At 33.7% G+C, this 15378-nt stretch overlaps 1 protein-coding gene across 5 annotated transcripts in view; it reads right to left on the bottom strand.

The window, feature by feature from the left end:
* LOC130674864 (potassium voltage-gated channel subfamily H member 8) overlaps positions 1-14586 on the bottom strand; it is a 535814-nt gene extending 521228 nt beyond the window's left edge. The window contains exon 1 of one of the 5 annotated variants that reach the window (XM_057480297.1): positions 14022-14586. The gene's annotated coding sequence lies outside the window, so the exon portion shown is untranslated. The remainder of the gene's footprint in view (positions 1-14021) is intronic. The other 4 variants (XM_057480299.1, XM_057480294.1, XM_057480298.1 and 1 more) reach the window with 4 other exon arrangements.
* Positions 14587-15378: the final 792 nt, after the last annotated feature.

Below are 15378 nucleotides of genomic sequence, written 5' to 3'. Positions count from 1 at the left end.
GACCGATTAATTTATTATTCTGTGTTCAATATACGATTAATTAATTTTGTTTAATTCTGATCAATTATTTATCGTAATCTTAAGTGCCTGACCTTTCCCCGATCCGCCACCCTGAGTCGACATTTTTGATAATTGTTTATTTGGTGATTGTTACATCACCTGGCGCCCAACTAATAATTTTGAACAAGATTGCCAATAATCGTAAGTGTATTCGGACTTCACTCCTAGTCCAGTCGATGCGCACGAAAAAATGGTCAAAGATCATTTTTTCGGTGGGTAAAGATCGATTTTGAAAAATTTTTTTTTCAAAATACTAGAAAAAATATAAGGAAAAAAGTTACCATAAATTTGGAGGGTGATCTTTTTTTTTTTATAAAAAAATTAGATGTAAAATGAAATATCTCTAAAAGTATTGAGAAGTTATCGAGACAAACTGGTATCATTGTTTTTGGGATTTAATAACGAACAAAATGAATTTTGAACGAAGTCTCTACGACGAATAGTTGCTGAGATAAAAATTATTAAAGCGCGAAAAACGAAAAAGCGCGTCATTTCGTTCGCGCGCGGATAAACAAAAGAGTGTAACTCGGCAGCAAATCGATATTTTAACAATTTTTTTTCATTATTCTCTTAGTAAATCATATATCAACCATAAAAAAATTTGGTAACTTCCAAAAAAATTTTTTCGAATTTTAAATTTAAAAAAAGTAAAAATCACTTTTTGTTAAATAAAAAATAGAAAAAAAGAAAAATAAATAAAATGACCTAATGGATAATTTTGTTTGAACCATTACCCAAATAATTACGGGTAATGACAGTTAAAAAAAATTTTTTTTTCATAAAAAAACCCGTTTTAAAAATTTTTGAAATTTATCAACAATTAAAAAAAAAAAAAAATATTTTTTTTGATACGACAGAAATTCATCTCGCGAAATTCTGAATCGAATGGTATATACGAATTTTTGTCGATTTTTTGAAATTTTTCCTTTATAATTTTCAATATAAGGACTTAGAAAAATTTCTTGCTACGGGACTTTAAAAAAATAGGACTTCGGATATCTTCGGGAATTGCCAGAGAGAGAAAGTAGTCATTATCCGTTAGAAAACGACACTACGTCTTATGCCTACTTTCTCTCTCTAGCAATTCCCGAAGATAGTGATTTTTACTTTTTTTAAATTTAAAATTCGAAAAAATTTTTTTGGAAGTTACCAAATTTTTTTATGGTTGATATATGATTTACTAAGAGAATAATGAAAAAAAATTGTTAAAATATCGATTTGCTGCCGAGTTACACTCTTTTGTTTATCCGCGCGCGAACGAAATGACGCGCTTTTTCGTTTTTCGCGCTTTAATAATTTTTATCTCAGCAACTATTCGTCGTAGAGACTTCGTTCAAAATTCATTTTGTTCGTTATTAAATCCCAAAAACAATGATACCAGTTTGTCTCGATAACTTCTCAATACTTTTAGAGATATTTCATTTTACATCTAATTTTTTTATAAAAAAAAAAAGATCACCCTCCAAATTTATGGTAACTTTTTTCCTTATATTTTTTCTAGTATTTTGAAAAAAAAATTTTTCAAAATCGATCTTTACCCACCGAAAAAATGATCTTTGACCATTTTTTCGTGCGCATCGACTGGACTAGGAGTGAAGTCCGAATACACTTACGATTATTGGCAATCTTGTTCAAAATTATTAGTTGGGCGCCAGGTGATGTAACAATCACCAAATAAACAATTATCAAAAATGTCGACTCAGGGTGGCGGATCGGGGAAAGGTCAGGCACTTAAGATTTCTATAGAAAGAATTATTAATGGAAAATAATGCTTTTATTGAAAATAAAGCTTTTGGAAATTCGAAAAAAAAAATTACAGATTTTTACTTATATAATGAGCAACCCAGATTAAAAAAAGAAATTTATTATTTTAGAATCTTTTATTTCGCTTGCTTTGTCTCGCTCAAGACTTTGCTAAAAGCTTATTGTACTTCATACTAAACATATTTCTAAAGATCTCGCGGATTGTCTTGTTAAAAATCTTCCAAGTGATTTTTCTCGGCGATTATCTATCCGACTATCTCGCTAATGGTCTTGCTGGTGATCTTTCTTAGAATTTTGCTGGTGATCTTGCTGACCATCTGGCTGGTGGTCTCGCTGGTGGTCTCGCTGGTGAACTTCTGGTGGTCTTGCTGTCGATCTTTCTTGTGGTCCTGCTGGTGATCTATCTGGTGGTCTTGCTAACCATCTAGTTGATCACCAGCAGGACAACCAGAAAGATCACCAGTGAGACCACCAGCGAGACCACCAGCAAGACCACCAGCAAATCACCAGCAAGACCACCAGCAAGACCACCAGCAAGACCACCAGCAAGACCACCAGCAAGACCACCAGCAAGACCACCAGCAAGACCACCAGCAAGACCACCAGCAAGACCACCAGCAAGACCACCAGCAAGACCACCAGCAAGACCACCAGCAAGACCACCAGCAAGACCACCAGCAAAATTCTAAGAAAGATCACCAGCAAGACCATTAGCAAGATAGTCAGATAGCTAATCGCCGAGAAAGATCACTTGGAAGATTGTTAACAAGACAATCCGCGAGATCTTTAGAAATATGTTTAGTATGAAGTACAATAAGCTTTTAGCAAAGTCTTGAGCGAGACAAAGCAAGCGAAATAAATGATTCTAAAATAATAATTTTCTTTTTTTAATCTGGGTTGCTCATCATATAATTAAAAATCTGTAATTTTTTTTTTTTTTCGAATTTCCAAAAGCTTTATTTTCAATAAAAGCATTATTTTCCATTAATAATTCTTTCTATAGAAAGAGAAAAGATAAAACAAAATATACGAAAATATTCTATGTTGTAATTGTGTGTTTTGTTTCTTTTCTGTGACAAATCGAACTTTTTAAATTAAATAAATAGTGTATAACTTGAAGTTTACTGTTGAGGCGTTGCCAAACTTATTTATTGTTCTTTTTAATTTTTTTTAAATCTCAAAGCATGTCTTTGATTGGTCAATTTAGATTTTAAATAACTCAAAAACTATTAAGTATTTCGAAAAAAGGCTAAGGAACTTTATGCTTAGAATCGTCTCCTCTATTCAAATTTTCCCGCTGTGAAGGTAATTCTGAATCACCCTGTATATAGATATATGCATAGATATACAGGGTGTTCCAAAAGTAACGCCCGAAAATTGAAATCTAGATAGAGGACAAAATTCTCAGACGAAAAGTCCTCTACGATTTTTTCACCTGATGAACACGTAAATTGTTATTAATTAAACAAGATAACCAATCAGAATGAAACATTAGCGCAAACGAGTAGAGTGAGATGAACAGTCGGAGGAAAGTATAAACAGCGTGAGCGCTCGGCTAACGTTCAGCAGCTCTCACAACGCGTAATGCACATGAATGACACATACGTTTGTTTATGTTTTTTATTCTTCATAAAAATAAAGTCGCACAGAAAAAATGTTTCTTTTCTTATCAGCTGCCTGACAGAGAGACGACTGTCAACAAATGAGAGGTCAGCGGAAGATTTTTATTTAAAGTCCGGAAAAATGGAAATGAACTTTTTGTTTTTCTTATCTATTGGCTGACAGTCAGTCGAATGCCAGCCGTTAGCAGGACTACTAAGGATTTTTTTTTTATCCAGTCGCTCATAAAATAAAATAAAATAAAATTTTTATTTTCTTTCATCAACTGACTGACAGTCAATCGACTGCTAGAAGTTAGCAGAAGGCGAAGGATTTTTTTTTATCCAGTTGCTCAAAAAATAAAATAAAATTTTTATTATTTTTCATCAACTGACTGACAGTCAGTCGACTGCCAGCCGTTGGGAGACAGCGGAAGATTTATTTTTTTCAATTCCAGTCGCTCAAAAATAAAAATGAACTTTTTATTTTCTTTATTAACTGGCTGACTGTCAGTCGACTGCTAGAAGTTGGCAGAAGGCGAAGGATTTTTTTTTATATCCAGTCGCTCAAAAAATAAAATTAAATTTTTAATTTTTTTCATCAACTGACTGACAGTCAGTCAAATGCTAGCCGTTGAGAGGACATCTGAGGATTTCCTCTTTAAAAATCCAGTCCGCAAAAATAAAAATGAACTTTTTATTTTCTTTATTAACTGGCTGACAGTCAGTCGACTGCCAGCCGTTGAGAGAAAAACTAAGAATTTTCTCTTTTTAAATCCAGTCTCGCAATAATAAGAACTTTCATATTCCTTACGTTAGAAGAATTTGGTGGCCCTGAAAGGGCCGTTTTTTTATGTTGAATGCTGCTATCTCTTGAGCAGCTGCTCGAACGTTCTGCCCCCAACTTGTATACATAGACGACAGCGTTTTATCAAGTCTGCCCTGACTTTGTCCATCATGTCAGGAGTAATGTCCAGGTACGCCACCTGAATTCTCCCCATCGTCCCAAACTGATCCTCTGGTTCTGTCTCACATACGACTCCTTCCATGTAACCCCACGAGAAAAAATCCAGAGGTGTTAAGTCTGGTGATCTTGAAGGCCACGGAAAGGGACCGTTTCTCCCGATCCAAGAATTGGGATACGTCGCATTTAGGTGCGCTGTCACCTGCGCTGCTGTATGCGTCGGTGCACCGTCATGCTGAAACCACTGAGGTCTTTCATTAGGTGGTAGCTGTTCCAGAGCTTCCGGCAGCACTTTCCGCAGAAAAGTCAGATAATTGTCACCCTAATTAATATTTTACTCAATAAACCCTAGCGGATCCGAATTACGGTAAATACAGTGATTTACCGTAATTTACCGTAATTTAGGGTGCCTAGCAGAATTACCGTAAATTACGGTAATCTACGGTAAATTGCGGTAATCTACGGCAAATTACGGTAAATTGCCGTAATATACGGTAATTCTGCTGGGCGCCGTAAAATTACGGTAAATCACTGTATTTACCGTAATTCAGATCCGCTAGGGAATAATCTATCACAAGAATTATTTTTTCCATAAACTACCCTACTTACGTTCATAGCGTCCGGTAAAGGATGGAGAATCACAACGTTCCCAACAATGCCACCCCACATATTAATTTTCCACTTATTTTGGAAATTGCGGTCTCGAGTGAAATGAGGATTTTCCAAAGCGTATTAATGCGTATTGTGTTGATTAAAACAACCTTCACGAGTAAAGAGTGATTCGTCGGTCCACAATATGCGCTTTAAAAAATCAGGATCATTCGCATTCATTGCTAAAATTCGGTTGCAAAACGCAATCCACTGCTCGAAATCACCAGGTCCCAATTTTTGAACTTGAGTTGCGTGGAATGGATGCAATTTTCTTGCACGAGTTGTATGATTAATCGACGTCAAAGAAATCTGTAACCGACGTGCAAGTTTGCGGACACTAGTGTTAGGATCATCTAGCACTGCCTCAAATACACGATCTTCGTTACGGCCCGTACGTACGTCTCGAGGACGACCTATACGCTCAACGCGGGCTGGTAAAATATTCCCAGTTTCCCGAAGACGATGAACAGCACGAAGAATTACGTGATGATCTGGATGACGAGCACGATTTGCGTAACGCTCAGCATACACACGACAAGCATCCATAGCGTTGTAGCCACACTCGGCGTAGATCATAATCATGTCCGCATAATCCGAAGCAGAATAATGATTTTCACGAGGCATAGCGAAACGTATTGTGTCGTTACGGAAGATTCAGTGAAGACTAACATTCGCTAATAGTTTGCACCTATAAATTTTAAAAACAATTAAAAACGATGAAAAGAGACAAACAATATTCAGTAGCACAAGAAAAAGACAGCGAGTGCTTTGGACACAGCATCGAATTTCCACGAAAATAAATTGAATAATTGTATATTGGAGAATGCATAAAACAGTAAGGAGTAAGAGAGATAAAAGCAAATACTCGATATTATTTAAAGAAATACTAGCTAAATTTATTTTGACTGAGAAAATTGGCGATCGTCCTCTGAAGGAATAGCTGTCAGCATAATGATCTTAAAAGTTGATTATAAAGTGAATGGAAGAACAATCTGTTGACGAATTTGTTCAAGATAAACATAATTAAAGATTTAGAATGTCCCATTAGTTTAAGATGATTTATGTGAGACTAGATTTGAAAAAAAAAAAAATCCTCAGGTGTTCTCTCAACTGCTGGCATTCGATTGACTGTCAGTCAGTTGATGAAAAAAAATAAAAATTTTATTTTATTTTTTAAGCGACTGGATAAAAAAAAATCCTTCGCCTTCTGCCAACTTCTAGCAGTCGACTGACTGTCAGCCAGTTAATGAAGAAAATAAAAAGTTCATTTTTATTTTTGCGCGACTGGATTTTAACAGCGAAAATTTTCAGTTGTCCTCCTAACGGCTGGCATTTGACTGACTGTCAGCCAATAGATAAGAAAAACAAAAAGTTCATTTCCATTTTTCCGGACTTTAAATAAAAATCTTCTGCTGACCTCTCATTTGTTGACAGTCGTCTCTCTGTCAGGCAGCTGATAAGAAAAGAAATATTTTTTCTGTGCGACTTTATTTTTATGAAGAATAAAAAACATAAACAAACGTATGTGTCATTCATGTGCATCACGCGTTGTAAGAGCTGCTGAACGTCAGCCGAGCGCTCACGCTGTTAATGCTTTCCTCCGACTGTTCATCCCACTCTACTCGTTTGCGCTAATGTTTCATTCTGATTGGTTATCTTGTTTAATTAATAACAATTTACCTGTTCATCAGGTGAAAAAATCGTAGAGGACTTTTCGTCTGAGAATTTTGTCCTCTATCTAGATTTCAATTTTCGGGCGTTACTTTTGGAACACCCTTTATGTGTGTCACTTATAACTTCTTGCCAAGAGTTTAGTGTATTAGTAGTCTTTAAATATCAGGACTGCAGTTAGTTGCTATCACGGTATAAAATACATTATAAAAATAATGAATGTGTTTATGGGAGATCGGTTTTTTGTAAAGCGTGTTCAGAGTTTACCTCATCAGGTAAATTTAATTATTTGAATTTATTTTAAATAATCCACAGCGTGGTTGACTCTCTTTCTTAAGGTAATACGCATGGTGGCGGAGATTCTATATAAACTGACGAATATTCACAATTATAAACTCTTATTATTAGACTCTATATATTCTCTAAGCTCTATATATTAGAAGTTCTGGACATGGTTGAAGAGATACCCACGATCACCGGACTCCGATTACCTTGTGTTTTGGAGGGTCTTTACACAACCACTGAAAGGATGCATGCCATCCGGCTGGCTCGTCACGTTAACGCGCGAATTTCATTCGACGCATACAATGCCCCGTATTTCTCAACGGGAGATGTGGAGGGTATAAATGAAATGGCGGATGTATTGATTCAGTTTCTCGATTAATGAAGGAAAATACAATTTGTGTTTCTAATTTGATGTGTTCAATTGCTTATTACCATAATAACAATATACATATCGTTATTCTTAGTAAATAAAAATTAACCCAAACAAGAAAGAACGCGCACAGTTCTCACAGCTCTAGCTCCCACCACCGCGCGTGTTTCCTACTCCGTTCTTGAGTAGGGCTGCTGTGGTGACAATACCACTACTTATGTTAGTAATTATTTCCTATATCGGAATGCGATAGAAATTAATACATAAATTTTTGGTGCTCTCCACTCTGGCCGTAACAGTTTATTAAAAAACAGGTCAACGTTCGCATATTTAAAGATATTCGAAAATCTTGCTATAACTTTGGATATAACGGATGAACAAAGGATATCGTCGTTTGTTTTTTCATCCTCAGTGTCCTGAAAAAACCCTGAAAATTTCAAAGCGCTAAGATTTTTCTTTTTTAGTGTCCCGAAGCTTTAGATTTATCGATTTAGCCAAAAATTGCATAATTAGCGATTCTTTGGTTTTTAATCATTTCTTCAATGTCAAAAAGTTTTTTTAGCGACAAGCTTTATTTCTTTAATCAAAAACAGTAATTCTTGAAAAAAATTTGAAAAAAAATTTTTTTTCAAGAAAATTGATTTTTTCAAATTTTTTTTTTCGATATTTTTCTTCATTATAATCCTCACAATTGATTTTCTTAACATCGAAATCATTTCGAAGACGATAAGAAAGAAAAATATCGAAAAGAAACAAAATTGAAAAAAACAATTTTCTTGAAATTTTTTTTTAAAAACTCGGCGCCAAATCATCGTAGATACTTTTTTAGGCCGCCAAATTAAAGGGCATAAAATTTCCTAAAAGAGTAATAAGGTCAGCCATGATGAAAATTTTTTGGACTTCTGTCTGAAAAACTCAGTTCTAGAGTTCTAAAGACTTTTGCGGACAAAAATCCGAAAAATTTTCACCAGGGAGATTATCCAAAAAATGTATTGAAGCCCATTGTTGGAAAACGAGCAAATATTTTGAAAATTTTTTTTTCGTCAGTTTTCTCAAGATTACTCCGGAACTGTGAATGATAAAAAAATTTGAGGTCCAGATCTGAAAACTAGAAACTTGAGGCTACAATTTGCTTTTTTATTTTTTTTCTACGACCATTTTTCACCGAGTTACAGCATGTTTAAAATCACCCAAAAATTTCGAATATTTTTTCTATCACTTAATTTTTGTGACCAGTGTATGTAAATAAAAAAAAATAAAGAAAATTGAATTGAAAAAATTTAGGCTTACCAATTAGCAAAAAAAAAGCTGAACTAGGACGGTCATGCGCAAGTGCCCCTGGTGGAATAAATATACGTATGATGTATATGGGGCATTCCATCCCGGGAAAAAATTTTTTCATGAAATTTTACTAATGAGATTCCATGAAATTTTATGCTGAAAATGGCCTAATAAAATTTCATCAATATCCATGAAATTTCATAAAATTTCATAAAAATTCATAAAGTTTCATAAAATTTTATGCAGAAAATGGCCTGACAAAATTTTATAAAAATACATAAAATTTCATAAAAATATATACAATTTCAAACCAATAACTTCTTGGGATCTCAATAACAATTATAAAAACGTCATGAATTTTTATAAAATTATATACACTAATGAAATAATATATAATTGTATAAAATTTTATGAAACTTTATTAAATTTCATCAAATTTCATTAGTGTAATTTCATAAAATTGGATAAAATTTTGTGAAATTTTATCAAATCTTATAAAACTTCATAAAATTTTATGATATTTCATGAAAAAATTTTTTCCCGGGATGCCAAATCGACCAGTTTGAACCCGACCCCTTTAGATTTGGATGAAAAATTTTTTTTTTTTTCTACCCCATCAAACACGTTTCTCATAATTTTTTCTAATTTTTTCAGCCAACCGAAAAAAAGTTATAAAGTTTAAAAAAAAATGGCTTTTTTTATTTTGAATAGCTATAACTTTTTTGAAAATTGACTTATTGGGATGTTTTGTTTGAGCATTTTTGTTTTAAGATGTACGTTTTTTTAACTTTTGGAAAAAAACGAAAATTTCGGGATGATTAACATTTTTGATTTTCGATTTTTTTCAACTTCCCGCTGAGAAAATCGCCGATTTTCAAAAAATTCGGGAAGTTATTGGCTTCACCCCGATTTTTCAAAAATCAGGTTTTCATCATATGTCGACATTTGAAGGTGCTAAGATGCTATTCTGACATTTTCAGAGCGATGTCTGTATATGTGTATGTATGTATGTATGTGTGGGTGTAGTGTGTGTGTGTGGGTGTGTGTGTGGATGTAAATCTCTCATATCTTTTTGATGAATGAACTGATTTAGATGGTTCTTACGGCATTCAAAAGATATATTCTGAACGTAGATTTTCAGAAAATTTGAGATCATTTAGTCAAATAGACTCTGAGATATTTAAGAAATACGAAAAAAAAAAAAATTTCGTTTTCGTTTTTTTTGGATATTTTGAAAACTGTTGGATCGATCAATTCCAAAATCTTACCAGCTCTAAACCCGATACAAGCTTTTGATTGCCGCCAAGAACGTCTCAATCAGATAATCCGTTCGAAAATATCGTCGACGAAAGAAATAGTAGAAAACGGTTTTTTGCAAATATCGTCAAAACGAATGAACCAATCATTTACAAAATTTTATCAGCTCTAGACCTCAATAAAACGCGCCGATTGTCATCTCAACCGTCTCAATCGGATAATCTGTTCGAGGGATATCGTCGACGAAAGAATGGAACAAAATCTTTTTTTTTTTTCGTTTTTCGTGAATATTTCGAAAACTACCGAATCGATCAATTCCAAAATCTAATCAGCTTTAGAACTCGATAAAAGCATTCGATTGCTGCCAATAACGTCCCAATCAGATAATCCGTTCGAGAGATATCGTCGACGGAATAATAAATGTTTAATCAATATCTGCTTTTTTCATTGAATAACATCATAATTACTCAATTAGTTTTAATATGGTCTTCTTTATATAAGTCATTGGAAGTCATTGCCTGAAAATCGTCATGTTCACTCGTATCAGGATATACTTACACGATATAGGTACAACGTATCACGTAAATACTTATTTTTGAGTTAAATATTGAACATAATTGTGATTAAATATAAAAAATGCTCATTTATTTATTATTTTAGATTCTAAATTTTTAAACTTTAACATAAAACGTAACCCTGTTGTGCTGGAAAAGCTCATTAAAAAAAAGGAAACAAAGGTATCTTCGAGCTCGAAAATGTATTTATACAAATTTTTTCGAGCTCCTAGAGCTCGAAAACAGCAGGAAGTCTGGGGGCTGGCCTGCAGGGCCTGTTACGTCCCAGCCTGTTCGTCAGATGTCTCTGACTATTTTCAATTACTAATTATTAAAAGACCGATCTGAGGCCTAACTAAATAGTTAAGATGTACATTGATAATTTAGCAAGTTGCATAATTAATAAGTTACTCTATAATATAGAATAATAATATAATGTTATAATATAGTATTTTAATATAATATAATAATGTACATATCACAATAATATAAAATAATAGAATATTTTTCAGAATATTTAAAACATATTGATAAAGTTATTTTTCTCTTAATATTTGTTATGTACAAATAAACGCTGACGCCTCGAGTAAATTCTCGAGACGTGCAGCTGCACAAATACCTATTTTGTTCTAAGATAACTTTTGTTCATAGATAAGTGACTCATTTGTTAGTAACAAAAACGGAGAAAGCGTGAGAACGGAGCATGAATCATTCGAGAATATTCTTTACCTCGAGCCACCCCTCTATATCGAACGATGCGCGGGCCTGATGCCCAAGCGCCTCGTATTGATAAGAAACTTACTCTAGTTTTTCTCGATCAAGAGAAGTCAGTCTGAAATATAGAATCATCGAGAGCAGTCGGGCTCAATATCAAAAACTCAACTTCGTTCTCACTCTTTTGAAGTTATTGTTAAGAGTACATTAACAATTTTATAAATTAATTCAGCTGTATATTTTCAAATCACTCAAAACTGTTCTTTTATTATTGAATGAATCGGATTAATATATATGAAGAAATAGATATATTCAAACAACCAGTTTATTACAACCACCGAATGGTGGCTGTTCAACCCATACTTAATTATTATTTATAACTATATGTAAGTTCTCATTACGTCCAATTCAAATCGACCGTTCAACTACGCCAGCGCCAAAACATCAACCAGGACGTAACAGGGCCAACCGATGTCCAGATTTATTAACTTCCCGCTAAGAAAATCGACGATTTTCGAAAAATTGGGAAGTTATTGTTTTCACCCCGATTTGCGAAAATCGGAATATCACCAGATGTCGACTTTTTTATGTCCTAGGAAGCTATTCTGACTATTTTCAGAATGATGTCCAAGTGTCTGTATGTATGTATGTACCCGACTAGAATTCCTTCCTGATTTGCCTGAAGTACCATAATGACCTTATCAGGTTAATATAAGGTTTGCCTTATTAGGGCAAACCTGACAAGTTCCTTGTTAGGACCTCATCAGGATATCCTTATTCAAAAAAAAGTTATTTGCCATCAGGTCAACCTGACGAGTTCCTGATCAGGACCTCATCGGGATATCCTTATTCAAAAAAAAGTTATTTGCCATCAGGTCAACCTGACGAATTCCTGATCAGGACCTCATCAGGATATCCTTATTCAAAAAAAAGTTATTTGCCATCAGGTCAACCTGACGAGTTCCTGATCAGGACCTCATCGGGATATCCCAATTCAAATAAAAAGTAATTTGCCATCGGGTCAGCCTGACGAATTCCTGATCAGGACCTTGCCAGGATATCTCTATTTACATAACAGTCATTTGCCATCGGGTCAACCTGACGAGTTCCTGATCAGGACCTCGTCAGGATATCCTTATTCAAAAAAAGTTATTTGCCATCAGGTCAACCTGACGAGTTCCTGGTCAGGACCTCATCAGGATATCCCAATTCAAAAAAAAGTTATTTGCTATCGGGTCAGCCTGACGAATTCCTGATCATGACCTTGCCAGGATATCTCTATTTAAATAACAGTCATTTGCCATCGGGTCAACCTGACGAGTTCCTGATCAGGACCTTATCTGGATATCCTCATTCAAAAAAAAGTTATCCCATCCCTTTAAATATTTCATTTACAGGCTAAAAATTTAAAAACGTACAAAAGAATATTATATAAAAATCACGTCAATCATTGTAGCACAGTTTTTTTACTTCTTTATCAGTTATTCTTTGACATCATAATGAATATTATATTTACACTTTCAAGATCACATGTGTATGTCAGCCCAGTGGATAGCATCAAGGACTTTGAATCGAAAGGACGCAGGTTCGAACCCAGCAGTTATCGTGATTTCTCATCAATAAAAAATATGTTTACTTCCTCTAATTAATGCTCTCAATACAATAGATAACATTCTCGATCAAATTAAAATTCTCTTATTTTTATTTTGCAATTTAATATTTTTTAAAAAACAATTAATAATAAGGTAATCCTGATAAGGATTTGATGAGGATATCCTGGTAAGGTCCTGATAAGGCAATCCCAATAAGGACCTCATGGGTCTTAAGCGTTACATCCATATCAGGATCCTCGTCAGGATACCCTGATCAGGACCTTATTTGAAATAAGGTTAACCCCATAAGGACCTCGTCAGGCCCTTATGAAAAATTCTAGTCGGGTATGTGTGTGTGTGTGTATGTGTGTGTGTGTGTGTGTGTGTGTGTGTGTATGTGTGTGTGTGTGTGTGTGTGTGTGTGTGTGTGTGTGTGTGTGTGTGTGTGTGTGTGTGTGTGTGTGTGACCGGTCTATAACTTTTTAACTAATAAACCGATTTGGATGGTTAAGGCGGCAATCGAAAGAGCATGTTGGCCATCAACTTTTCTGAAAATTTCAGATCATTTGATCAAGTAGACTCGATAATATTGGCGAATTACGAAAAAAAAAAATTTTTTTTTTTTAGTTTTTTATTGATTTCTCAGAAACGACTTATACGATCAACTTCAAAATCTAATCAGCTGTAGAACTCAAGGAAACGCGTCGATTGTCGCCTTAGCTATCTCGATCGGATAATTCGCTCGAGAGTTATCGCTGGAGAAAGAAATGGTGAAAAACGGATTTTTCGGAAATAATGGTATACAAAAGTATTTTCGAGCTCGAAGAGCTCGGAAATGTATCTACAACAATGTTTTCTAGCTCCTTGAGCTCAAGGAGCTCGAAAACAGCGGGAAGTTTTGGGGCTGGCCCGCAGGGTCAACCGATAGACAGATTTTTTTTATGAATTTCAACACTATAATTAAAAAATATATTAATTTCTAAACTTTTGTTTACTTATGGAAGTCTCTAATTCTCCTAAGTTTTTTTCTACCTAAAGACTCTTTTGATCCATTGTTTTATTTCTCTCACTAAGTTTTTGTCATTTATTTTAATAACAAACAAAGTTTTGTTTTGTGTCATTTAGAAAAAAACTCAACAATTTTATGTATAAATTAAATTATTAAGTAATTATCTATTAGTAGATTAGTCAAATGATTATTCATACTTAATAGTAATAGTAAACACTCATTACTAAAAAAAATTAATAACAGAAACAAACCTTAACAACACAATTCACTGTTTTTTTTATCATAAAACACCAGTTAATTAATAAATAGTTCACTGTCACTATAATTATTAATCACTTTCACAAAATAAATTATATTTTTTGTTCGAATAATTGTTTGTTTTGCATCAAAGTTTTTTAGATGTTCAACGTCAATGAAATAACTTCGATATGAATATATGACTATTACAATCAGAGTGATTTTAGAGAACGCGTGACACGTACGCTGATATCCGCGATACTAAGCGAACATGGTATAATAAAAGTATGAGTGTAGGGATGATGGCCCGGGCTCCACTGTCCTGGCGGACTTGCGCGATCCAAGCACAACCTCGAGTCGAGCGCAACATGTGGAAAACGTCTGCCAATACAAGTTTTCTTTTCATTCTCTAGCTCTGTACTTCAGAGTTTTTTTTTTCCTCGATGATATCACATTTTCCGCCCTCACTCGCCCATCCCCTGCCCTGACAAAGAGTCAGTTGTATTATAATAAGGCAAAAATAGTTCCTTAAGTGTAGTTAATGTAACTATTTTATATTGCTGTTTGACACTAGAATATACTTCCAGTAATAGTAAAAATTGATTTGGAAAACTATATTTTTATACCTTTAGCTGAATAGTTCAGGGTGCTATGCACTTTTCTTTCAGTGTGATGAAAAATTTTAATCAGACCTTTTTTGTTGCGCATTTAATTTCCTCCAAGTAATGTATTTTAAGTCAATTTCGTTTATCTCGATGGCTTGAGGGTTATGAGATAAAAATTCGCTCAGTAAAAAGAAATAAAAAATTACGATGATCGACCTCCGAGATCAAACTGCCCCTTAAATTAGATTTCAATAGAATTTCTTTGTCAAAAACTGATTTTACAAGAGAGGTTGTCATAGATTGGGCATCATCAGCTTTCCAACCCTGCAGTGAAATAGAAACACCACTACCTGGATGTCCCAATTCTTTCTACATAAATAATTTTTAATTAATGCATCATAAACACATATAAAAATCAGTGACAATCCTTAATTCTAATTAAAATAATAATTTCTACTTAAATATACGCGACAGTTCAGAAACGCAATCAAATTTTACTACTTTTTATAAGTATATTACTAGCTCAGAAATATTTTCAATAATTTAAAAAAATAAGTGTATTAAAAATAAATACATCAAAACTACTCATTCGAAATGTGTTGGTAGAGAAATGTTTCAATAAAAAAAAAAAAAAAAAAACTATTGATTTAGTTTAGGTATTTGAAAAATGTTGTAAAATAAATTATAAAACTTTATAAATTCTCATTTCAAATAAAGTCTAGAAAATATTGCAAAAAAATATTTTAGAATATGATTTGATAACATT

Source organism: Microplitis mediator, chromosome 9 (genome assembly GCF_029852145.1).
Source record: "Microplitis mediator isolate UGA2020A chromosome 9, iyMicMedi2.1, whole genome shotgun sequence".
Lineage (NCBI taxonomy): Eukaryota > Metazoa > Arthropoda > Insecta > Hymenoptera > Braconidae > Microplitis > Microplitis mediator.
Note: the sequence above shows the minus strand (reverse complement) of the source record. Positions and strands in the feature narration are given on the sequence as shown.